The sequence below is a fragment of the Urocitellus parryii genome, chromosome 8 (genome assembly GCF_045843805.1).
Source record: "Urocitellus parryii isolate mUroPar1 chromosome 8, mUroPar1.hap1, whole genome shotgun sequence".
Taxonomy (NCBI): Eukaryota; Metazoa; Chordata; class Mammalia; order Rodentia; family Sciuridae; genus Urocitellus; species Urocitellus parryii.
The window spans coordinates 124,402,473-124,430,426 of NC_135538.1; the positions used below are offsets into that span (position 1 = coordinate 124,402,473).

The 27,954-nt window shown below is 35.3% G+C and overlaps 1 pseudogene; it reads right to left on the bottom strand.

Moving 5' to 3' along the window:
- Positions 1-13: 13 nt before the first annotated feature.
- On the bottom strand, positions 14-27,954 carry LOC113176926 (olfactory receptor 2W1-like; annotated as a pseudogene).

The window sequence follows — 27,954 nt, forward strand, 5'->3', positions numbered from 1 at the left end:
TTTATTCTAATATCTATCTCTTCAAATAACTCTTCACTTTCACAGATTCATGTTGAACTCTTATTAGCTTCTTCAGTGCATCCTTTATGTCCTTATTCTGTAAGGTGTAAATGAGGGGTTTGAGACATGGAGTGATGATGGTGTAAAAGAGGATGACGAACTTTCCTTGGTCCTTGGAGGCAATGTTACCTGGTTGCAGGTACAAGTAGATAATAGCTCCATAGAACATGGACACAACAGTGAAATGAGATCCTCAGGTATTTATTGATCTGTGTTGGCCAGCTTTAGATTTCATTTTTAGCACAGCTTCAGCAATGCAGCCATAGGATATAAAGATAAAGATGAGGGGTGTAAGGACTATTTCAATGCCTAAAGCAAACACAGACATTTCTATTGCTGTGGTGTCTACACAAGCTGTCTTGGCCATAGCTGGAAACTCACACAAGAAATGATCCAAAACATTGTTTTCACTCTTAGACAAATTGAGGGTAAATTTACATAACACTACAGAATGGCCAAACTAATACTCCAGACCATGAAAATCATCTTGAGACATAGACAAGGGTTCATGATTACCAAATAATGCAAAGGCTTACAAATAGCTTTAAAGTGGTCATAGGACATGACAGCCAGGAGAAGGCACTCAATGGAGCCCAACCACATGTAAACATAGAGTTGGTTGATACAACCCACATAGCTTACTGCCTTCTTGGGTCACCATAAGTTGACCAACATATAAGGGACAATGCAAAATATTCCATGAGGAGGAAATTTAAAAAAAATAAAAATCAGCAAAGTGGGGAACTACCCTAAAGTAAAAGTCAAAAGAAGGTGAAACTAAGTCAAGTTCAAAATCAAAAATAAACCAAAGTGAATAGGAATACAAATCATATCTCAAAAATAAACCTGAATTTTAATGGTTTAAACTTATTAATCAAAAGACATGGATGGTCCAATTGAATTAGATAAAAAGATTCAACAACATACTGTCTTCAAGGAACTCACATCCTAGGAAAAGGTATCCACAGACTGAAGGTGAAAGACTGGAAGAAAACATATCACTCACATAGACTGTGTAAAGAAATGGAGGATTCCATCCTCATATCAGATAAAGTGGACTTCAAACCAAAGATAGAAGGGATAAATAAGAACATTTCATATTGATTAAGAGAATCATACATCAACAAGACATAACAATCATAAATATATATGCCCCAAACAATGGAATATCTATGTATATCAAATACAACATTCTCAATTTTAATAATCAAGTAGACAACAGCACAATAACACTGGGTTACTTTAATACACACCTCTCACCACTGGATACATCATCCAAACAAAAACTAAATTAAAAAACTATAAAACTAAATAATGCAATCAATAATTTAGATGTAACACACCATATAAAATATTTTATCTATCATAGAGCAAATACTCTTTCTTCTCAACAACACATGGATCCTTCTCTAAAATAATTCATATGTTGTGCCACAAAGCAACTCTTAGCAAATACAAAAAAGTAGAGATACCACCTTGCATTCTATCACGTCATAATAGAAAAAAACTAGAAATCAATGATAAAATAAAAATATAAGACACTTCAACACCTATAGAATAGATTATATCTATTGAATGATACATGGATTGCAGTAGAAATCAGGGAGGAAATTTAAAAATACTTAGAGATTAAATAAGAACACTTATACAACATATCAAAAATTTTGGGACACTGTAAAGGCAGTTGCAAGAGGAAAGTTCCTTGCATTGAGCATATTTATCAAAAGAATAAAAAAGCCAACAAATAAATAACCTAGCATTACATCTCAAAGCCCTAGAAAAAGAACATAAAATCACCAAAAGCAGAAGAAAACAGGAAATAATTAAAATCAGAGCTGAAATCAATGAAACTGAAACAAAAGAAACAATTTTAAAATTGGAAAAAACTGAAAAGTTGGTTCTTTGAAAAAATAAATAAAATTGACAAACAATTGGCTACACTAACAGAAAGAGAGGTAAAACCAAAATTAATAAAGTCATGATGAAAAGCAAATATCATGACTCTACTGAAATACAGAAGATAATTAGAAACTATTTTGAAAATTTGTACTCCAATAAAATAGAAAATCTCAAAGGCATCAACAAATTTCTAGAGACATATGAATGACCCAAACTGAATCAAGAAAACATACATAATTTAAACAGATTAATTTAAAGCAATAAAATAGAAAACATCATCATAAGACTAGTAACAAAGAAAAAGCCCAAGGCCAGATTTTAAGCTGAGTTCTATAAAACCATCAAAGAAAAATTAACACCAATTCTCTTCAAAGTATTTCATGAGACAGAAAAGGGGGAATCCCTTCCAAACTCATCCTATGAGGCTAGAATTAACCTGATACAAAACCAGACAAAGACATATAAACAAAAGCTTCAGACCAATAACCCTGAGAATATAGAAGGAAACAGTCTCAATAAAATTCTGGCAAATCTCTTAAAAAGGTAGTGCACCATGATCAAGTAGGTTCCATTCTAGGAATGCAAGTTTATTTCAACATACAGAAATAAATGTAATTCATCACATCAATGTATTTAGAAATAAGAATCATGATCCCCTCAATTGATGCATAAAAAGCATTTTACAAAGTATAGCATCTCTTTATGTTCAAAACACTAGGGAAACTATGGATAGTAGAAACATACCCCAACATTTTAAAAGTTATCTATGCTAAGCCTAAAGCCAAAATCATTTTAAGGGGGAAAAATTGAAAGCATTCCAAGATAGGGATACCCTCTTTTAACACTTCTACTCATCATAGTTCTTGAAACTCTCGCCAGAGCACTTAGACAGATGAAAGTAGTTAAAGGACACAAATAGGAAAAGAAGAAATCAAACTATCACTACTTGCTGATGATATTATTCTATATTTAGGAGATCCAAAAAGTTCCACCAGAAAACTCCAAGAGCTAATAATTGAGTTCAGCAAAGTAGCCAAATAAAAAATTAATACCCATGAATGAAAAGCATTTCTATAATCAGTGGTGAGTCCTCTGAAAGAGACATTAGGAAAACTATCCCATTCACAATAATCTTAAAAATATACTTGGGAATCAATCTAACAAATGAGGTGAGGTGAAAGACCTCTACAATGAAAACTACAGAAGATTATATAAAGAAATTAAAGAAGACCTTAGAAGATGGAAAAATCTCCCATGTTGTTATATAGGCAGAATTAATATTGTCAAAGTGGCCATACTACCAAAAGTACTATACATATTTAATGCAATTCCTATTAAAATCCCATTGACATTTTTCATAGAAGTAGAAAAAGCAATCATGAAATACATTTGAAAAAATAAGAGACCCAGAGTAGCAAAAGCAATATTTAGCAAGAAGAGTAAACAGGTAGCATTACAATACCAGACCTTAAACTATACTAGAGAGTAATAGTAAGAAAAATGGCATGTATTGGCACCAGAATAGACATGTAGCTCAATGGTACAGAATTAAAGAAACAAAGGCAAACCCATGTAAATACAGTTATTTAATACTACACAAAGACACCAAAAACACACTTTGGAAAAAAAGATAGCCTATTTAACAAATGGTGTGCTGGGGAAATTGGAAATCCATATGTAGCAAAATGAAATTAAATCTCTATCTCTCACCCTGCACAAAAATCAACTCAAAAATAGATCAAAGACTTAGGCACTAGAACAGAGACCCTGCACCTAATAGAAGAAAATGTAGGACCAAATCCCCACCATGTTGGCTTAGGAATTGATTTCCTTAAACAGACTCCTAAAGCACAAGAAGTAAAACCAAGACTCAATAAATGGGATGGATTTAAACTAACAGGCTTCTTCACAGCAAAGGAAATAATTAATAATGTGAAGAGAAAGCCTACAGAATTGGAGAAAATCTTTATCATATGCATGTCAGATAGAGCACTAATATCCAGGATATATAAAGAACTCAACAAACTTAGCACACACACAGAAAAAAAAAAACAATCAATAAATGTACTAAGGAACTGAAGGGACACTTCACAGAAGAAGATATACAATCAATCATAAACATGGATAAATGTTCATTATTTCTAGCAGTTAGGGAAATGCAAATCAAACCAACCTAAGTTTTCATCTCATTTTGATCAGAATGGCAATTATCAAGAGCATAAGCAACAGTAAGTGTTGGTGGGGATATGAGGGAAAAGATACTGCTGGAGGGAATGCAAATTGGTTCAACCAGTCCAGAAAGCAGTATGGAGATTCCAGAAAATTTGGAATAGAACCACCATTTAACCCAAATATCCCACCCTAGGTTTATAAACAAACAAACAAACTTAAAATTAGCATACTACAGTGACAGAGCCACAACAATGTTTATAGCAGCCTAATTCACAATAGCTAAACTATGGAACCAATCTAGAGGCTTTTAAACAGATCATTGGATAAATAAAATGTTGTACATATTACTCTGTCTTGAAGAAGATAAAATTATGGCACTTGCAGGTAAATGGATAGGGATAGAGAATATCATGCTAAGTGAAATAAGCCAAAGCCCCAAAAAGCAAAGGCTGAATTTTTCTCTGATAAGTGGATGCTAATCTACAATGGGGTAGAGGAATGAAAGAACTTTGGATTTGGCAGAGAGGAATGAGGTAAGGAGAAGGGGTGTGTGGATGGGAAGGACAGTGGAATGAGAAGGACATTATTACCCTATGTACATGTATGATTGATTACACTACTGGTGTGACTCTTCACCATGTTCAGACACAGGGAGAAGAATTTGTGCTCCATTTGTGTACAATGGTCAAAACACATTCTGCTATCATGTTTAACTAATTAAAGTAAATTTAAGAATAAAATAATTTCATGTCCTCTTAGACATTAAATTTAGTATTTCCTTCATAGTGTAGATAATAAGGGAGTTTTCTCTGCAGATATTTACAAAATTTATTTATTATCAGATTTTTAAAAGAATAAATAAGAAGAATTATCAGTCTGTATAGTTCTAATTTCTTTCCTTTTTTCCAAAAATTGTTTTACAAACACAGGCACACTATTTCCAAGAGCTATTAGGGATTATTAATGATTAACATTAAACTGGGCACAGTGGTGTATGCCTGGAATTCCAGTGTCTCAGGAGGCTTTGGCAGGAGAAACAGAAGTTCAAATCCTGCTTCAACCACAGCAAGACACTAAGCAGCTCAGTAGGACCGTGTTTTTAAATAAAATTTTAAAAGGGGCTGAAGATGCAGCTGGTTGAATTCCCCTGAGTTCACTCCCCAGTATCACCCTGCCACACTACAAAAAAAAAAAAAAGAATAACATTATAGTCCAAAGAGAGTTCCCTTAATGTCCTACTTCTCTACCAATGTAGAGTCCACAGTATGGAAAAAGGTCCTGGAGAACAAACAAGCATTTGTTCTCCAGGGTTGCCAATCTCTCATGTTTTTCCTGTAGTACCGTGGAGGAATAGGTTCAAGAAATCTATTGTACAGAATGGTAACTATAACTAATGACAACAGGTTGTAGAGTTAAAGGACATTTTGGGAGGGATGATGGGCATTAAACTCAGGGTCTCATGCATGCTAGGCAAGTGCTATACCACTGAGCTACACCCCCATCCCTTAAAATCCCATATTCTTGAAAAATGCAAAGGACTGAATTTTAAGTATTATCACCACAAAAATAACTATGTAAGGTCATGCCTTTAATAGTTAGCTATATCTAACCACTCCATAATGTATACATAATCTAAAATATCATTAATACATGATATATATGTATTTTTAGTTACAAATGTAAATTTTTTTAAAAAAAGAAGATATTGGACAGGAAATAAGAAAATGTATCTAATTTTTTCTCTATAAATAAAACTTTTTCTCAAATAATGTAAATTTCCAACACTAGAATTATAGCATATGTTAACTCTAAAATAATTTTTTTGTTTATAGTATGTACTGATTTGGAAGGTAAGTTTACTCTAAGCAGATAAAGTTGTCTTTGAAAAAGAAGGTGATTGATTTCCAAATCCTTAAGTGGTAAATTCAGGATAATAATATTTATGTTTTTCTTCAGTTGTCTTGGTTACCGTGAGGTGTAGTTAAAATATTTCAATGTCCTTAAAATTTTCACTATTGTCTCAGTATTCACTATTTAAGCAGGTGATCCTGGAATATGAACTCTTAGGATTTTTATGAGGTAGTTTATGATAATGAGTTCTAATACCTCTCTTGGATTAAAATTACATATCACCAATAAGTACTACAATAAGATTAGTGATACATGTTTGAAGACATGGAATTTTTCATCACTGACTAATAAAACAACTTTAGCTATATTTTTTTATTATAGTAACCAACTTATTTTGCAACTTGGATAATATAAGATAATTGGGTTGATAGACTTTGGAGCTAAATTTTCAGGGATGAATCTTGGTAGTTCCAGTTATCAAATGGGCCAATTTAGGAAAATTATTCAACCTTCTGAAGCTCAGATTTCTTATCAAAATAAGGAAATTATAATACACAATAGAGGGTTAGAATGAGGATTAAATATATTTAATTTACATAAGATATCATAATACTGGTTAGCACACACAGTAAGCATCCCTTAAGTATTAGGTGTTAATGATTTCAATTTGAGGGAATATGCATGCTGCAAAAATGTTCTTTTTATTAGTTTGAAAAAAAAACTTATATATGGTATTTTATAAAATATCTGAGAAATGCTTTCTCCCAATCAAATACTTCCTTTAGGACTATATGCACAATACATGTATACATTTTTGTATACATCTATATTAATATTATTAGTAATGATGATAAGACACAAAATCAATCAATGGTACATTTTTTTGTTTTTCAAAATTCTAAATATCAGGACCCTTCAAATGGTTTACTTCAAATTAGCTAAACCAATTTTCATATACATGGTCTGGCACACAATAAAAGTACAAGGAGGAATAGAAGTTCAGTGGATTATACCAAGGCAAAGAAGGAAAGGATAGGGTATAGGAATAGGAAAGAGAGTAGAATAAATCAAACATACATTTTCTAAGTTCACTTATGAATACATAACCAGTGAATCTCCACATCATGTACAACCACAAGAATGGGATCCAAATTTGAATGAGTTATACTCCATGTATGCCTACTATGTCACAATACACTCTACAGTCATATATTAATACAAAGAACAAATTTTTAAAAACAATAAAAAATATAAACTACTACTGCTATGTGAGGACTTGGTGACAAGGTGAGTATATGCAAGCTAGGGAGACAGTCTTCCTTAGGAACCAAATCTACCAGCACCTTAACTTTAGACTTCCCAATCTCCAGAACTGAGATATGTCTGTGGTTTAGGCCATCCAATGAATATTATTTTGTTACACTAGTCTATGCTGATTAAGAGAGCTGAGGACTATGTTGAATAGAAGTTGTGAAAGAGGGCATCCCTGTCTTGTTCCAGGTTTTAGAGGGAATGCTTTCAATTTTTCACCATTTAGACTGATGTTGGCTTTGAGCTTAGCATAGATAATTTTTACTGTTTTTATTTGTTTGTACCATTCCTAGTTATTCTAATGTTTTGAACATGAAGAGGTGTTGTATTTTGACAAATGCTTTGGGAGAAAATCTTTATCAGAAACACCTCAGAACACTAATCTCCAGGATATAGATATATAAAGAACACAAAAAAACTTAACAACAACAAAACAAATAACCCAATCAATAAATGGGCCAAGGAACTGCACAGATACTTCACAGAAGAAATACAATCAATCAATAAACATAGCAATTAGAGAAATGCCAATCAAAACTACTCTAAGATTTAATCTCACTCCAGTCAGAATAGCAATTATCAAGAATACAAGCAATAGACACCAACCCACATGGGACCTAGGCTCACAGCAGGCCCAGTCCACATCTCCCCTGGTGGGGCAGACACCCGAAAGAGCCTCTGGTGCAGGACAGCCAGCACACTTCAACTGGAGGTCAAGCCAGGAGCCCAGATCCACCCACACTGACTTGTGCAGGACCTAGTTGCAGGATGCAGTAGCATACATTAAGGGACACCAGCATGTCTGAAAGCCCAACATCAAAGTGAGGTACAGAAAATCTGCATATCAAAAAAAAATCATGCACCATGATCAAGTGGGATTCATTCCAGGGATTCAAGGTTAGTTCAAAACATGGAAATCAATAAATGTAACTTATCACATCAATAGACTTAAAGATAAAAATCATATAATCATCTCATTAGATGCAAAAAAGTGTCTGATAAAATACAGCACTCCTTTATGTTCAAAACAGTAGAAAAATTAAGGATAATAAGAACATATCTCAACATCACAAAGGCTATCTATGCTAAGTCCCAGGCCAATATCATTCTAAATGGAAAAAAAAAAATTGAAGGAATTCTCTCTTAAAATGGGAACTAAACATGGATGCCCTCTTTCAGCACTTCTATTTAACATAGTTCTTGAAACACTGACCAGAGCAATTAGACAGACAAAAGAATTTAAATGGATATGAAAAGGAAAAGAACTCAAATTAGCACTATTTGCTGATGATATGATTCTATACCTAGAAGACCCAAAAAGTACCACCAGAAAACTTCTAGAACTAGTAAATGAATTCATCAAAGTAGCAGGATACAAAATCAACATCCATGAATCAAAGGCTTTTTTGTATATCAGTGATAAATCCTTAGACAGGGAAATGAGGAAAACAACCCCATTTACAATAGCCTCAAAAAATAAAATACTTGGCAATCAAATCAACAAAAGAGGTGAAAGATCTAAAAAATGAAAATTACAAATCCTTAAAGAAAGAAGTGAAAGAATACCTTAGAAATGGAAAGATCTACCTGGCTATTGTAGGCAGAATTAATATTATCAAATGACCATACTTCCAAAAGCACTATACAGGTTTAATGCAATCCCAATCAAAATTCCAATGACATTCCTCATAGAAATAGAAAAGGTAATTATGAAATTCATCTGGAAAAAATAAGAGAACCAGAATAGTTAAACAATCCTTAGCAGGAAGAGTGAAGCAGGTGACATAACTATACCAGACTGTAAACTATATTACAGAGAAATAGTAACAAAATCAATATGCTATTGGCACCAAAACAGACTAGTTGACCAATGGTACAAAATATAGGACACAGAGAGTAACCCACAAAACTAAAATTGTCTTATATTAGACAAAGTTACCAAAAACATGTACTAGAGAAAAGATAACCTCTTCAGCAAATGGTGCTGGGGAAACTGGAAATCAATATGCAACAAAATGAAATTAAACCCCTATCTCTCACCATGCACAAAACTTAATTCAAAATAGATTCAGGTCTTAAGAATATAACCAAAGACACTGTGTCTAATAAAAGAAATCCCTAATTTCATCATGTGAGATTAGGCCCTAACTTCCTTAATAAGACCTTTGTGGCACAGTAATTCAAATCAAGAATCAATAAATGGGATGGAATCAAACTAAGAAGATTCTTCTCAGCAAATGAAACAGTCTGTGAGGTGAATGGAGAGCCTACATTTTGTGAGAAAATGTTTACCCCTCACACATCAGATAGAGCACTAATCACTAAGGTATTTAAACAACACAAAAAGCTAAGCACCAAAAAAACCAAATAACCCAATCAACAAATGGGCCAAGGACCGGAACAGACATTTCTCAGAAGATGATAAACAGTTAATCAACAAATACATAAAAAAATGTTCATCATCACTAGCAATTAGAGAAATGCAAATAAAAACCCCTCTAAGATTTCATCTCACTCTAGTCAGAATGACAGCTATTTTGAAGACAAACAACAATAAGTATTGGTGAGAATGTGGGGGAAAAGGTACACACATATATTGCTGGTGGGACTGCAAATTGGTGCAGCCAACATGGAAAGCAGTATGGAGATTTCTTGGAAAATTGGGAATAGAACCACTATTTGCCCCAGCTATCCTTGTCCTTAGTCTATACCCAAAGGACTTAAAAGCAGCATACTACAGTAACTCAGCCACACAATGTTTATAACAACACAATTCAGAATAGCTAAACTGTGGAACCAAACTAGATGCCCTTCAATAGATGAATGGATAAAAAAAGTGGAATATATACACAATGTAATTTTAGTCAGCAATAAAAGAGAATAAAATCATATCATTTGCAGGTAAATGGATGGAGTTGGGGAGGATAATACTAAGTGAAGTTAGCCAATCTCAAATAACCAAATGACAAATATTTTCTTTGATATAGGAGGCTGATTCATAGTGGAATAGGGAGCAAGAGCATGGAGGAATAGACAAACTCTAGATAGGGCAGAGGGGTTGGAGGGGAAGGAAAAGGTATGGGTATGGGTTATAAATGATGGTGGAATGTGATGATAAGTATTATCCAAAGTACATGTATGAAGACATGAATTGGTGTGAATATACTTTGTATACAACCAGAAAAAAAGAATACAAGCAATAATAAGTGTTGGTGATGATGTGGGAGGGGGGTAAGTACATTCAAACATTACTGATGAGACTTCAAATTGGTGCCATCACTCTTGAAAGCAGTATGGAGAAAACTTTGAATACAGCCATGACCCAGCTATCCCACTCCAAGATTTATACTCAAAGGACTTAATACCAGTACACTATAGTAACCCAGCCACATCAATGTTTATATCAGCTTAACTCACAATAGCTAAACTATGAAACCAAAATACATGCCCTTCAACAGATGAATGGATAAAGAAAATGTGAAATATAAATATACATATATATACAAATATTTTACATTTTTTTATTCATATATATATATATATATATATATATATATATATATATATATATATAATAAAACTCAGCCATTAAGAAGAATAAAATCATGGCATTTGCAGGTACATGGATGGAGCTAGAGAATATCATGTTAAGTGAAATAAGCCAAACCCCCAAAACCAAATACTGAATGTTTTCTCTGATAACAAAGGCTGATCCATACTCAGGGGTGGGCAGGGAAGAATGGAGGAAATTTGGATTGGGCAAAAGGGAGTGAGGGGAAAGGAGAGAGTGTGAGGGTAGGAAGGATGGTGGAATGAGACAGACATTATTAATATATATATATACATTTATGATTACATGACCGGTGTGACTCTATATGATATACAGCCAGAAAAATTAGAATGTGTTCCATTTGTGTGCAATGTGTCAAAGTGCATTCTACTGTCATGTAAAAATAAATAGAAAAAAATTAAAATAAAGAAAGAAATAGATAAATAAATAAAATGTGCCTGATTACCAGAATCAGCCATATCAATAAAATTATGTTCATATGTTCACTGACAAAGTGCTAACAAATTGGTGATAACTAATTGATTTGGGGTTTAATAGCCATATAAAAGTAGAACATTTCCAGCAGAATCCTGACCTGCATGAAAACAATGTACATTGTTGTTCTTTCTCCCCATTTGTTCCTCTTTCTCTCAATTCCCAACCAAGATATTTTATTAATATTGAGTATTTTTTAACCTAGCAATGAGTGCTATTATGATATGTTGGAAAACTGCTTCCACCTTTTTCCCCAGGGAGGCCTGAAGCTGCTTACATTAAAGATTAGACATTGGGAAAGAGAAATGCCCAGAACTTCAGAGACTTTAGATACTACTCAGATTTGATGCTAAAATATGAAAACTAAAATACCATTGTGATCTCATTAATGAGAAAAGTGTATGTGGTTTTCCAGTAAAATAATTATGACCTGCTTTTATTTATTAGTTAATATAGGGTTAGGAATACAAACTGTAAGATTTCTCTTTTTTTCTTCTATTTGCACTACACAGGCAGAGTAAGTACATTGGCTATAGAATTTCCACATGTGTTCTCTCATTTATAGTGGTGGCTATTGTGGTATGGTCAAATTGAAGCTCCTGGAATTTCTTCACAAAAAAAGTAAATCAAAAGAAGTAAAAGAACCCTGGGGCATTGTAAGAGATTCATGGTGAGATGATGATATCTCTCAGTTAAGAAGCTTATGTATTGATTTATATCACATCCTAGTGGCTCACCTTTTCAAACAATACTTGTTTTTGAAAAAGGACAATAAATTTTCTTTATTTTTTCAGCATAACTCAAATCACAACTACTCCTCCTGCATATTACTTCTTCACTAGGGAGTCAATCAACTATAGTTCCTGGCACCTGGTCTGCAGTTATTGACCTATTAATGTGGCAGTAACTCAGGTTTCTGTGGTATCTATGCCCAAGACTTATTAACTTTCATTTAATCCATATATAACTTCTGAAAATTTATCTATGACAAACTAGCATAGGAGAAAAAAGTTCAAATGAGGCTATAGTTGAGCTTCTACAGAAGAGAACTTGTACTGGTTGTTGGGGCCGACCCAAAATAGCTATAATTAGGCTCTCTAGCCAAGACTTCTGACAGGCTGTGTTATGCTTTATGTTATGTTTTTAATGGGTAGCCAGGTCTGGGAACCAGCCATATTGTGGTCAGTGTGTAGTCAAGGACAGAAAAACTCTGAATACTCAAGTGCATAAACATTAACTTGTAAGCCTGTACCCCCCTTATGTAACTTTTTGGCACTGTGCTTTCTTTGGATTGTACATGAAAATGTCTTGTGGAGCTTGCTAAGAGCTTTGGACACCTCTGAATTAAGGAAGACCAATATTTCCACCATGCCTCATATCCTTTTACAATAGCATGATCCTTAAACCTTGGTTTCCAGGCCTGAGCCCAGTATGATGCTGGTGACATTGGTTCTGAGTTTCAATCTTGCCACCATTTTTGCCTTTGTAAAAACACATTATTAAACTTTTAATATTCAAGTATTTATTATTAAGCATAATAAAATAAGAATCACCACCCTGCTACTCAGCTTAGAAAATAAAATGTTATTGGGGCTGGGGATGTGGCTCAAGTGGTAGTGCGCTCGCCTGGCATGCGTGCCACCAGGGTTCAATTTTCAGCACCACATACAAACAAAAATGTGTGTCCGCTGAGATCTAAAAATAAATATTAAAAAAATTCTCTCTCACTCTCACTCTCTCTTTAAAAAAATTTTAAAAAGAAAAAAAATGTTACTTTATCAACAGAGTTAAATTGTCATGTTTACTTCTACCCAATGAAATCCCCTCATCACTAGATGATCACTATTGTGAGTTTTGTTTCATCTTTAATATCTTCATATTTTACTAATGAATTCATGCCTTCATGATATAAAAAATATTTTGAAAAGTAAATGGCATTATGTTATATGTATTCTTCAGCTGCTTGTCTTTTCAAATCCCTGATAAGTAGAATAATAACACTTTAAAAATCACTGTGCTCATCATTTCTGGAATATATTAAAACAAATAACATTGTACAGGTCTGTTTCTCTCAGATGTTCCTACTAAATCTTCCACTTATTTGCCATTCCCAAGTGGTGAAATGAAGATACTGATTGTACTGAAAAGGTTTGGGGATTGTAGGTGATAACAATATCAGGGTGATATACCAGTGCTTTATTGTAGCTCTGACTGGTATCTCTAAAGAGATCATGGAAGAAAATATCTAACTCACTTTAGCCTTCCACAATAAACAATTTTTAATTTTCTCTTTCTCTTCACCCTAGAGATTATTTTCCTATGTGAACAAGGATGAAATATTGGAAACTTTTAAATGTCTGCCTTGGGCATGGGAAGAAAACATATTTCAACAGTACTCTTCCAAGTTTGACAGAATCCCAAGAGTTTGGAGAAAACAAGCTCATTACTGTAAGTCACTGTACATAACCAACTTAATAATGAGATCCCAAGAGATCAACTTCCTAGTTAGAAAGAATTGTGTACTTTGAAAATCTCCCAATTTTCCTAACATTAAATGACCACCAGGTTCCTCATTAAGTCTGTAAATATTGCATGAGCAAGTACAACAGGTTTTTAATTCCTCAGAAATAGTAAGGACCATTATTAGCAAATGAAACTATAGTCTTACTGTCATCCTAACTCTGTCTGCAGGGCATAGCTACCACAAAGGTAAATCAGGCAATTGCTCAGGGAATTAAGAAACAAACTGTATTTCTTTTTCACCAAGAGGACAGAGAAGAAGTAAGAAAGATGCAAGTAATCAAATTCCCACAACACATTTTAATTGATTTGATTCATTAATGCTTCACTCCTATAAGGATTTTCCAGAATGTTTAAAAAACTATGTATGTTTTTTTTCTTTCTTCTAATACTATGTAAAATAGAAAATGGAAAGAATAGATTAAATTTACAAAACACTATTGAGGGAATGTTCAGGAATGCCAAATTCATAATCTGCAACAGGGCACATATAGCCAAATAGCCAAATGGAAGCTAGCCTAGATTTTATTAGTGGAATTTGGTTCAAGCTTCATCAGACTTTTGGTGTTGGGCTTTGAAAAGCATTTCATTATTATTGCCTGAAAGCTGTAAAAGGGGCACTATTATTTATTACCTACTAAATTTCTTAAAACGATATAAGAAATTTGTGAGGTGATATGTTTTTCAGTTTTTTGGTGATATTAGTATGAGATAAGAAACCTGAGTTGCTATGGAGCTAAAAAGTTAGGGAATCCCTGGGACAAATGTAAAAACACAATCATGGATTTCATATGACACAATTCTTCTATAATATCTATGCAACGATTTCTTTTAATATAAAACATTTATGATCATTTTGCTTCAGATGAAAATATGTCAAATTCATTTCTGTGTTTCAACTAAAGCAGTGTTGGGAACTGGGGAATATTTTTAATGGTAAGGTATACAAATCAATAAAGTTTGATTATTGTTTGTTATTTATTCAGTATCCTTATCACCAGGTCAATTTGTTTCATTATTAAAAATACACACATTCTCCCTTCTAGACATGAAATATTGTCATTACCGCTAGAACCTGGGATGGCCATATGACTTGTTTTGTCCAACAGAACTGTAGTACACATGACTGAGCAGGGTTAAACTGTGATTGCAAATTATGGCTTTTTCTCTTATGGCACTTGAAACTCTGAGCCTCCCATGTAATTCAGCCCAAACCAGACCTGGATGAGGGGAGAGTAAAGAATAAAAGAGGTCCCTAAGCAACTTAACAGTCTGACAAGTGGTAGAAAGCAATGCTATTCTAGAACAACTACTTATGTGGCAACCTATCAGCTGAACATAGACTCTAAGAGCCCAGTAGAGATCAGGTAAACCAATCAGATGATAAAAAAATGAATCAAACTATTCAAATAAGTTATGAGCTCTATGAATTTTTATACAACATTATATAAAACTTTCCAAGAGAGAAACACAAATATTTACCTTAACCATGATCTGATGTCATCCCATTCTCTTCCCTAACGTACTTTCCTCTGGTCTCTCCTTCAGTTCTAGCTAATAAGTAGTCTTTGTCATTTCAGTAAGAAGTCATGTGATTCCAATTTGCACAAATCATCTTTGATTCTTTTTATTCTTTACAGTATTTCAATGCTTTTAAATGGGCATTGTTTATTATATTGATCCACAGGAATTCCCATGTCAGGAAATAATAAGTCAGTACCTTTTGTTCTCTGTGAATGGGGAAGTTAGACAAAGGGCAAGAGGAAGGGCATTAAATGTTAATTTATTTTTCTTTAAAATTTGGCATTCATCTCCATATTTAATTTATCATTGATTCCCATCCATTTCTGAGCTAATTGTCATGCTATTATTTCTTCACAAGTTCAAGTTACAATGGCTCTTACATGCTGTATATCTAGAAAAAGTGACAGATAACTGTTCTTTCCCCTCTCCTGGAACTTCCACCTTTGTTCATTTTATTCCCTCCTTCATGAGACTGACCTCTTAGGATTACATTAAGAAGTTCCGTCTCCTCTACCATCCAGTTCAGTTTGAACAGTGGATAACCCAGGAAGTGGGAAAGTATAATAACCATTGAGAGGAAAGTGAGATTAATAAGATGCATTCTAAGGAAAGACTTGGAGAGGCAACATGAACAGGGAAGATGCACTAACCTAGTAAATTATTTCCTACTGTGCTGTCATTGAGTTGCTTTTCTAAAAAAATTGATATAAGTATTATTTCCCCAGCTTATAAAAAAGAAAACTGAGGTTTCTGGAGGCTTTCACACTTGATCCAGCCCACCTAGGTGAAATGGACATGGAGATGAATTGCTTAGACCTCTCCAAGGAAGGTCTTGCTGCTCAGTTGCTGGATACATCCAGGATCTGCCTCAAACACAGAGATCATCAACCCCACTCAAAGTATGTCCTTCTATAGACAATCCACACCCAATGACTAACCAATAAAAGGTATAAAAGGCCAGACATGTCTTCCCAACAAGAGACAAATATTACAGAGAATTTTAATGTGGTGCCTTCCCATAGGGTTTCAGTAAGGTGGTTATTAATCCTAAAGAATGGTTCAGTTTCCTCCTCTGTTCAATTCTGCATTTTTTCCTTCCTTCCAGAGATCCTAAGGGCATTCTGTAATAAATGTGTATCTTTGACTTAACATATTCTGTACTCAATTATTTCCCATTTTTTGGAAGTCAGTTGAAATACCATATCCCCAGGAATTTTTGTCATCTTAACTTAAAAATACTGTTTATTTTTTGTATCCCATATGCAGTCTCTTATATAATCATGAGGACAGGATCTAAGAAATGTGTTGTTAAACCCTAGAATGCAAATACCATAAAGCATACTGTTTTCTGATCTCAAAGAAAAAATTTGCAGTCTCAACAAAGAAGTTTTGCACATTTTAGTCTTCACTCACTCTTTGGTGGCAGATGGCAGGGATACAGTGGAGTACCACAGTGCACCTATAAGCAGTTGGACTAAATGGGATAAGTTGCAGGCCTACTACACAGATTCCTTCAGATATTTTATGAATACATTATTTTACTTTACAACCAGGGTCACTCTGCTTTGATATTCACCTAGAGATCAGAGATGAGGGAAGTGGTTAGTTTTCATCTCTATTTCCTTCGTTGTCACATAATTTAGAGTTCTTATTATCTCACTGCAAGCTTTCCTAGACACTGATTAGTGTTTACCCCAAAACCCCATCCCTTCATTGCCTTGAAAATCCTTTTATGTCTCTCACAATATTATACTACCCCACATCTTCCACAAATTCCTTGGGACAAGGCTCCAGAGGCACATTGCATTCACATTTTACAACAGTTTAAAGAATCTATCAGCAATCACGCTAATTAAGATAGCATTAATTTGTTTGGACACTTGGGTTAAAGCATGAGAACTATTGTGTTTTTAGTTCAGTTCTGTTTTATCTAATTCCCTTCTATCTCAATGGACTTCCCAAGGAAGTCCTTGTTCTGCAGTCACAGGGAGTTATGAGCAGATCCAGAAATCAGTCTGGATGACATGATGTGCAATTTCTCTTGCCTAATCCATTAATAGCCCAGTAATATATTCCTTGTTGCTAGACTATAAGAATATGACAAATGTTTAATAAGCACTAATGGTGTCAAATCAGTTTCATGAGGCAGTTTACAGGTTACTATATAATCTTGTGTTCCTAAAGAAGCCTACAGAATAGGCTTGCCTGGTCAAGTGTACCATATTGGTCAAATGTACACCTCCTGGTTCCCTGTGCCCCTCCCCAGAAATAGACAAATATTAATGGTACCCCCCATGGGGTTGAATATTAAGCCAAATAGAAAAGAGCCTGGGAAAGCACAGTTCATGTTCAGCCACCAAGTCCGTGAGATGGGTGGTTCTTATAGCTCTGAGAGAAGAAACTGATGCATCTTTACAAGAGACTACAAAAATGAAGAAGTTACAAGATAAGAAAGAGGCCCTGGAAACCAGTGTATGGTCATTGTAGGAGGATCTTCATACCTTGAAAGTACCCTTCGCCACTCCCTAGTTATGATGGAGTCAGAAGAGGAGGAGGAGGGTATCAACACATGCAAACCCAGGCAGTGGTAATGCTAGAAAATGAAATAACTGCAGCCATTAGCTTCAGGTGGACAGCCAGCATGGTGAGCCCCAGGAAACAAGATAGCCAGGTTATATCTGTTGTCCAGTGGTGTGAGATTTAGCGTTATGTGTAGTTCCCCCCAAATGAAGAGGTTAGCACTTCTCCTTAAAGCAGAGGTTTCAAAATGATTGATACCACGGAGGTGTTCAGAGGGTGCAAGGGATCTCAGGTGTTCTGGAAGCCAGCATTGGTCAGGAGATTTCATGTGCTACACGTTATTGATCTTTCAAAATCTTGTGAATTATATGTGCATGTAAACCAAGAAGGGTTTAGATGGGGACTATGGCAGAAAGCCTAATGGCCAAGATATCATATCGGATTTGGGTTCCAAATGTGGAAAGGTGCAGAAGCTTGCTTTACCCTGATACAGAAACAGCTTGCAGATGTGTATGCAGCTCTAGTGGCTTTGGAGGCTATCACATGTGCTATTGACATCTTGGTGAGCACCACATATCCTGTGGTAGAATGAGTACAGTATTGGGCAATCAACCTAAGAATGGGTATAGCCCAGATGCCTACCCTAGCAGAGTTGGGGGTATGTTTGGAACAAAGAAGTGTTTCATCTACATATCCTAGGTCCAGTGTAATATGCAGCTGTGAATGTGCTAGACAGTGCTGAAATCTGTGAATTAATGGAGCCATCACCCTTCACGGAAGGAATGGCTCAACTGGGTGACAGTGCTTGCTATATCAACAGTTACAGCAGAGGGCCCTCAGCCCATTGGATCATCATTGCCATACAGCCCTCCACTTACATCTTGTGGTATGATGCTGAGATGAGGCAGAGCAGTCAATGGGCTGAGTAGTGTGCCATATGGATGGTGGCATTGCATGATCCAGGAATCCTATCTGCCCAGAGAGTCGGGAAGACTTTAAGGGGTTAACCTTGTGAATATCACATGAAATTGGATGATAGGGCATCAGCTTCTGTGGGATTGTCATGTGGAAAGACCATTGGGACATAGACCATGAAAAAAATATTATCGTAGTACATGTTACTGGCCATAACTCCCTGAATAGCCCAGGGGGTGATGAAAGAGATACTTTGGCTAGGGTGCAGTGTTTGGAATTATCACCTCTCATCAAACTGATGGTTTGGCAGTACTGCAATCTATAGCTTGGAGAGGTGAAAACCATGTAAGATGTAGTGAAACCGTGAGGACTGCTTTAACATGGAGCATCCTGGTAGAAGCCTGCCAGGCATGTGTGATTTGAACTGAGGACTGTCCACACCCTTGCTGCCTTGGAGCCATGGGTGTCCAGGTAATGCATGGATGGATTCTATTCCATTGACAAGATGGCAGGTTGACTCCATCTGCCTTCTGCTTAAGTTGGAGAGGGCCATGTTCACCTTGATAGCATTTGATATGGCTACAGGGCTATAGCTTGCCTGGCCCAGTGGCTAAGTGAATTAGTGTACTACAATTTGTGCCCTGACAATGTTAATGGCCTTTACAGTGGGCCCATGATAGTAGAGAGTGATGAAGGCACCCAATTTTCAGGTCATATTATCCAGTGATGGGAAACTCAGTTACAGATTCAATGGAAGTGGCATGTCCCATATCATCCATAGGCTACAGGCTTGATAGAATTATTATAATTACTTACTTAAGCAAGGACTTAAAACTACAGACCATGCACCTTCATTGAAGGAATGGGCACAACATTTGTAGACAGATGTGTGAGCTCTAAAATAGCATCCCCCAAAAGGGGGGCCAGCCTTGTGGGGGCTTTACAACACTGGACTATACAGGTCCTGGTGATAATAAAGGACATTGTTCTTAAGCCCATGTTTGCGCAGTAAAAGAATGTTCTCTTGTCCACCTACACTGAATTAAATCAGGGGCAAAGAGTAGATTGGACATGACCCTAGACAATAAAGGCTCCCCATATGCATTAGGTGGCTTGGTTAGGTCCTTGGGGGAGAGATTTGGAATATGATCTCCTCATGACATCATGAGTAAACAAAGAATGTCCCCCACCCCTCAGGGTAGGTGTTAACTGGCCATGTCCTGCAGATGAGACACAAATCTTAAAAGGCACTTTTGCCATTTCCTTTTAGCCAATTATGAGCTTCTTGATGCTGGTACATACAAAACCTGCTGAGATATAGGCCCAAGCAGTATGAGTGTGGTATCATTGCCCAGGGAAGCCTCTGCAGGTGGTAAGTGTGCTTTCCTGAGACTCAAAGCTGACATGCATTCTCCTGGATAATTGGGATTTACCTTTGTTAGTGCCAGTAACTGCCTTGTCTTTTTATCCCAAGGTGTAAGTAGGCCAATTTGCTAGTCAACTGGGCACACACATATGCCACCACTGTCCAAAACTCATGTTGGGTCTACATTGAAATGACCCTGAGTGTTGCCAATGGTCAGCCATGGTGAATTGTTTCAGCAATGATCTTTAATTGGACTTGGTTGCAAACATGAAACATGGCTGACCCTCAATGAAACTATAATGTAAGCCAGCCACTGCAAACCCTAGCCCTTGAAACTCAGCAAGTATACTATTTATCAGGAGATCCTCTTTAAGAATGGTGGATACCTTGACTGCCCCATGGAAATGGGCCTTACTTATATTGAGGGGTCAGATCATATATTAGTAACTTGCTAGTATGATTTATATTGTTGTTGTGGATTATGGGGTATAGACCGATACCCCCCTTACCAAGGAATGTTCACAGAATACACATGTCATGTAGATTGTATGTATGATGAGGAAACAAAGTTGTGGAATATAAGGAAAATGGAATTTTATATCATGCTGTCTCACCTGGATGTCTGGAAAGCAATGAGTAACATGTTCTCTGCAAGTGAGAAACAAAGGTATCTGCATACTCTTATGTAACCTGTTATGTCATGCTTGGCATGCTGCCAGTTTTTTTTTCAACATCACATACAAAACTGACTGGGACTTTCCACTTTTCCAATTGCCCACCCATTAAATAAAGCCATGTCCTATCTCCCTATGGCCCCACATACCTTCTTTCAGCTACCAGAATCTCAAGTCAAGCTGCCTGGGATGGAGCAGTGGTGCTATATATCACAAACTGAGAAAATAAGAGAGTACCCTTGTGTCTGGGCAGTGGCTGGGATTGCTACAAAGAAAGGGGCAACAATATATGAAAGAGAAACACAGCATACAATTTTGGCACATAAACTCCCATGGAAGGCAGGCTATACTTAGTTAATTCAAAGACTGCACCGTGAACTGGTATTTAAAATGTGTTCCATGTTTCTTAACTTTTAAGTGAAGAACTGAGGTGGAGATCCAGTTAGAGTTTGGGCTAAATCTTGTTCCTACAGGAACCTAAAAGTTCTTAGCAAATACTTTTACTCTGTCTCAGCCAGTGTTTTTTTTTTTTTTTTTTTGTCTTTTGTCAGTTTAATTCACAGGCCCCAGCCACAGAATACAACAGGGTAGAGGAAAACCCACAGAATATAACATGGTAGAGGAAAAAAAATATTTCCTAAAAGAGCCCAGGTTTTAAAAAATTTGTGACCATGTGGCTTAACCATGTACAGATACAAATAGCCTAAGATATTATATTAACAAATATGGATGATTCTGTCAAAAAAAGGTCTGTTAATTATTGCTGTAATCAGTTTCTAGCAATTGCTGCAATACAGCTAAACCACAGATGTCCCCAGTGACCCCTCTCTCCCATACACAAGACTCACAGCACAAGCAGGTACATTGTTAAAATGCCTCTGTTTGCAAGGGAAGACAGGGGAATGCATAGAAAAGTGTCAGAAGAAGCTATTTCTGGATGAGGAAACTAAAATTTCCTTTTTGCAGCTTTCTTTATTTTCTAAGTTTTTTACCAGCAAATATTAGTTTTATCATAATAAAATTTGTCCTCCACAATAAATATTAAATTGAAAACAAAAATTAGTAATTAAAAGTTATAACAGGCATATTCTAGATCACTCGTTTTTCCTGGTATTTTTACCTTTTTTTAACCTTTAATCCAGATTTAACAATGCTGCTTAAGCATCTATGCATATTCAGCATTCCCTGCTCTTTGGATGGTTATATGTAATAAAAGGAAAGTCTTTCCTTTGGGATTTTGAAATATATGCAGGGATTTAACCTTTGCCTCCTAACCTGAAGTCAGAGATTATTCATTTATTTATTTATTTGGATACTGTGGATTGAACTCAGGGGCACTCAACCACTGAGCCACATCCCCAGCCCTATCTTTTAAAAAATTATTCTAATTTGTTATATATGACAGTAGAATGCATTTCAATTCATATTACACATATAGAACACAATTTTTCATATCTTTGGATGTACCCAACATAGAGTCACACCATTCATGTCTTTGTACACGTACTTAGAGTAATGATGTCCATCTCATTCTACTCCCGTATCCTATCCCCATACCTACTACCTTCCCCTCCTTCCCCTTTGCCCTATCTAGAGTTTGTCTAATCCGCCCATGCTCTCCCCACATCCCCATTATGAATCAGCATCCTTATATCAGAGAAACCATTTGGCATTTGGTTTTTGGGGATTGGCTGACTTCACTTAGAATTATCTTCTCCAACTCTATTCTTATCTGCAAATGCTATGATTTTATTCTTTTTTAATGTTGAGTAATATTCCATTGTGTATATATGCCACATTTTTATTCACTCATCCACTGAAGGGCATCTAGGTTGGTTCCACAGTTTAGCTATTGTTAATTGTCCTGTTGTAAATATTGAGGTGACTTTGTCCCTGAGGTATGCTGTTTTTAAGTCCTTTGAATATAAAACAAGGAGTGGAATAGCTAGGTCAAATGATGATTCCATTCCCAGTTTTCCAAGGAATCTACATCCTGCTTTCTATAGTGGCTGCACCAATTTGCAGTCCCAATAGCAATGCATGAGTGTGCCCTTTTCCCCACATCCTTGACAATAAACACTTATTGTTTGTGTTCTTAATAGTTGCCATTCTGATTGGTGTGAGATGAAATCTTAGAGCAGTTTTGATTTGCATTTCTCTAATTGCTAGAGATGTTGAACATTTTTTCATATATCTGGGAAGTGTCTGCTTAGGTCCTTGGCCCATTTCATTATTGGGTTATTTGGGGTTTTGGTGCTAATATTTTTGAGTTCTTTATATATCCTAGAGATTAGTGCTCTATCTGATGTGTGTGTGGTAAAAATTTGCTTCAATTCTGTAGGCTCTCTATTCACCTCACTGATTATTTCTTTTGCTGAGAAGAAGCTTTGTAGAGCCACTCCTTACTTTACTTAACTGTACCTGTCAAATAACCATCCCAAAACAGTTATAGGGAAGTGTGGATCCAGGAGTATTCAAGACAGAAATAAAGAGGAGAAGGAAAATTGCTCTTCATTTGAACACTCTCTGGTGCAAATGCAGCTAAAATTGGATCAGGGGAAATTGAATAAGTGGGAATGAATTATATTTGGGAGGTAAAGTCATCTTTTTGAGCTCTGTAGCTTGAATCACTAGTTCAAACGGATCAGGTGAAATTGAATAAGTTGGTATGATTGCATTCAGTGTTGAAGACTTGAATATTTATATATGGTTGTGTAGAGCTACAGTAAACTTGTTGTGCACCACACCAAAGTGTTCTGTTACTGTACTATATGAGTAGAACTCTTGGGAGACACTAGAACACAGATGTCCAGACGTGATCAACATCTACCCAGCCATAGGGGTGCAAGGATAAATAAATTGCTGTGGGGAAAATACCCCCAACAAAGGTTCAAAGTTTGAATTTGACTCCAGCAGACATAACCTCCCAAATAGATTTCTGAACCATTTTCAAACAGTAAGAGCAGCAACCTAAGTTATCCATACAAAACCCTTAATAGGAGGTACTTCCACTTTCACCCCAACTGGCAAGCAGAGAAGATGATGGCTATTACAAACAGTGATATTTCCAAGCCACTAGCAGGCAGAGTGGCAAAATAACACCAAAGAAGGATAGGTTTAAACACCCAGCCCTTGCTCAATCTGGGAGACAGAGGGAGAGTATAGAATAGGATGTAGCTACTCAACGTCAGCCACCTCGGAAAAATTCAAATATTTTTAATGAACAAAATTTCTTTTTCTTTTTTATTATTAATATTTTTAGTTGTAGTTGTGGTTATATTTGCTGATTCATTCATGTATATACATATACACAAGTGTTTCTTTTGTTTTTTCCCCTTATATTGTCATTTTATTTTCTTTTATATACTTTTGCTCTTTGATTTTGTTTTTATAAAATGTAGTAGTAGCTTTACTGTTTTCAGTGTTTTGGGGGTTGTTGTTGTTGTTGTTTACTTGTTTTATTTCTCTACTCACTCCTCCTATTATAAAAATATCATGTTTTCTCTATTCTACTTCACTGCCTTACTCTTTAGGGCCTTCACTTTTTCTCCTCTTGGTTATTTGATTATTTACCCTTCCATTTGCCTTAATTCTCCAACTTCTTTACTGTGATAAACTATATTTTAAGCATCATTTTAATCCACCTAGTTTATCCCTTTGGGTAATGGAATAAAGTGCTTTAGAGGAAACCACATTTTCATAGCAGCTCCCCAAGAGTGAATCAAAACAGCAATTCAGCACCAGCAAATTAAGTCTACAGAGCTAAAAGGAATAAAGTGTTCTTTCACAGGAATCAGGCAATCTGAGCTCCAGAATAAGGAACCTGGCTGACACTGGAAGTACAGTGAAATGGGAAACTAAATTCAGTCCAAATCTGACAATCCCAGAATCATTTCCTCCCTCCAGTATTTCATTCTTCTCCCTCCATCATTTGGTTTGAGTCTCATAAGAGAAAATGAGGTATCAGAGCTGGCCAGCAAAGAAAAGAGTTGAACTCAGCACTTTCTCAGACTCTCCTAAATAATTTTATCATATTGGGTCAGAGCTTGGAATAAACAAATTGCACAATAACTGATACCCCAGAATGAAAGTACCCTATTTCAAAAACCCTATGAGAAAAAATAAATAAATGAACAAATAAACTGATTCCAAGGAAATGGTGAAGATAAATAGTAAATCTTGAAGTCATCACAATCCACAATCAAAGAAGTGAGAGAAGAGCTGACCAGTAATTCAAATATAGTTTAAAAGCAGTTTTACTTTCCTTATTAACTAATTCTCACACAATTTATCACTCAGATTAGAGTGCCACTGGAGAACATTGTTAAAAAGATTTTTGAAAAGATTTGTTAGTATAAGGCATTGTTCTAAAGTGGCTGTAATTACTGGGGATTAGCATCTCCTTTCAAAGGGGTGTTAGAGACTGGACATAATATCAGGTTCAAATTGAATGAAAATCTTGACACCAAGATATTTGACCAACACAGGACATATAGTAAAGAGAAAGTATCTCACTAAAAGTCCATTATATAAAAGTAGAAGAGAGAATCATCCCAGAAGATTGGCAGAAATACTAACCATCTGAAAAAGCAAGGGCACAAGCCACCTCAAAGCACTCATAATACAACCAATGCCATTGAGACTACACTTAAAGAAATGCTAGAAAAAATAATTTTAAAAGCTGATAATTAAAATGCTCAGTGGACTAAAAGAAGACTAAAGGAGACTATAAAAAGGAGGACTATACTTAAAAAAATATAGAGAGAGATTATGAAAATGAACCAAACATAAATCCTGGAAATGAAAGACTCAATAAATCAAATTTTAAAATTCATGATGAATGCATTACCAACATATTACATCACACTGAATACAGAATCTTAGGCTTTAAAGATAAAGTATATGATCTTAGAAAATAAAGGCAAAAATAAAGGAAAGATGTTATGAGACCATGAGAATATGTCAAAAAAATATGATATAGTCAAAAAATTGAGAGACCAACTCTAAGAATCATTGGCATAAAAAAGCACCAAAAGCACAAGCTTTTTTATTTTATTTTATTTTACGGTATTGATGATTGAATCAATGGATGCTTTACCATTAAACTCCTGAGCTATATTCCAAGAGTTTTTATTTTTATTTCAAGATAGGGTTTCACCATTGCTTAGGGCTACACTAAATTACAGAGACTGGCCTTGAACTTTTAATCTTCCTAACTTAGTCTCCCAAGCTGACAGGAGAGGTGCATGCACCTCTGCATCTGAAAATAATGCATAACCTTTTCAATGAAACAATATCAAAATTTTTTCCAAACTTTAGGAATGAGATGGAAATCAGAATACAAGAGGCATTTAAGTCATTGAAAAGTCAAGATAAAAATATATCCTCCCCAAGACACATTATAATTAAAAGATCTAACATAGAGAACAGTGATAGAAAAGCCACAAGAGAAACATGGCTTGTCACATTTAAAGATAAAACCAGTTAGAATTACTACTGATATTTTAACATAGACCCCAAAATAATTTTATCTCACTCCACTGAGAGTGGCAATTATCAAGAAAACAAATAATAATAAGTACTGGTGAGAATATGGGAGAAAAAGTAGACTTACATATCCCATATATTGTTGGTAGGACTGCAAATTTGTGCAAACACTTTGCAAAGTTTTTTTCTCCAAAGTAGTATGGAGATCTCTCAAAAAGACTGGGAATGAAACCACCATGTGACCCAATCATACCACTTCTTGTTATTTGTCAAAAATAATCTAGAATCAGCATACTATAGTTATACAGGCACATCATGTTTATAGCAATGCAACTCACAGTAGCCAAGTTACAGAAGCAACCTCAGATGCCCATAAACAAATGAATAGAAAAGGAAAGTGAATGAAAATCTTCACATCAAGATATTTGACCTACACAGGACATATAGTAAAGAGAAAGCATCTCACTAAAAGTCCATTATATAAAAGTAGAAAAGAGGTCTTTAGTCATAAAGAAGAAGGAAATTGTGCCATTTGCTGGTAATCAAAAAAGAAAAAATACTGGAGAGCATTCTGCTAGATAAAATAAACCAGATTCATAAGGTCAAAGGTCAAATGTTTTCTCTCATATGCTAAAGCTAGAGGAAAATGAAAAAAAAAGATAGTAGAATCACATGAAAACAGGGGATAAGTGAAATATAGGAAGGGGAGAGAGAAAGGACAGTAAAATCGGTAAACAGTATAATGAAATTTACAAAATTAGGCTTCGTACATAAATAAATATACCATGGTAAATTATACCATATATTGGAATATATGTGTATATATATATATATATATATATATATATATATGTGTGTATACATATATATTTAATATATATATATATATATAGATAGATAGATATAATTCAATACAAACACACATATATAGAGAATTAGAAAAGCAATATACATATAGGTGTGTGTGTGTGTGTATGTGTGTGCGTGTGTGTGCGTGTATATATATATATATATATATTCCATTAAAATCAATAAATAAATAGAAGGAAAGAGAACAAGGAGAGGGAGGAGAGAAGGGAAAGTGAAAATACTGTGGACTAAAATGAAGCAACTTTTCTTACATGAATGTATAATTATGTCAAAATGAACCCCACTATTATATATAACTATAATGCATTAATAAAGAACATTTTTTTAAAAAAAATTATTTGTTCTACAGAAATATCCTTTTTTTATAAGATTAATGGTGGTGTCCATGGGCAAGAAAACTTAGAAATGACTACTACCTCCTGAAATCTGGGTTTTTCACTTAATGTCTTCCATGCTTCAGGCAGACAAGTAGTACACACCTACCTACAGTTATTTTTAGTCCTTAAGGCTTGCTTCAAAAGGTTATTCATTCTTTTAATCAATGTAGTTCCTGTTGGATTGTATAGAGTTGGATAATCCATAATATGTCCTGTTTTTGAGCCCACTGTTCTGTTATGGCCTACGAAATGAGTTCCTTGGTCACCATCAGTTACCTGTGGTATGCCACTCATGGCACTTAGTTGGATCAGTTCCTTAATAGCTGTCTTTTGATTGGTTTGTCTGCTGGGGAAGGCTTGCAT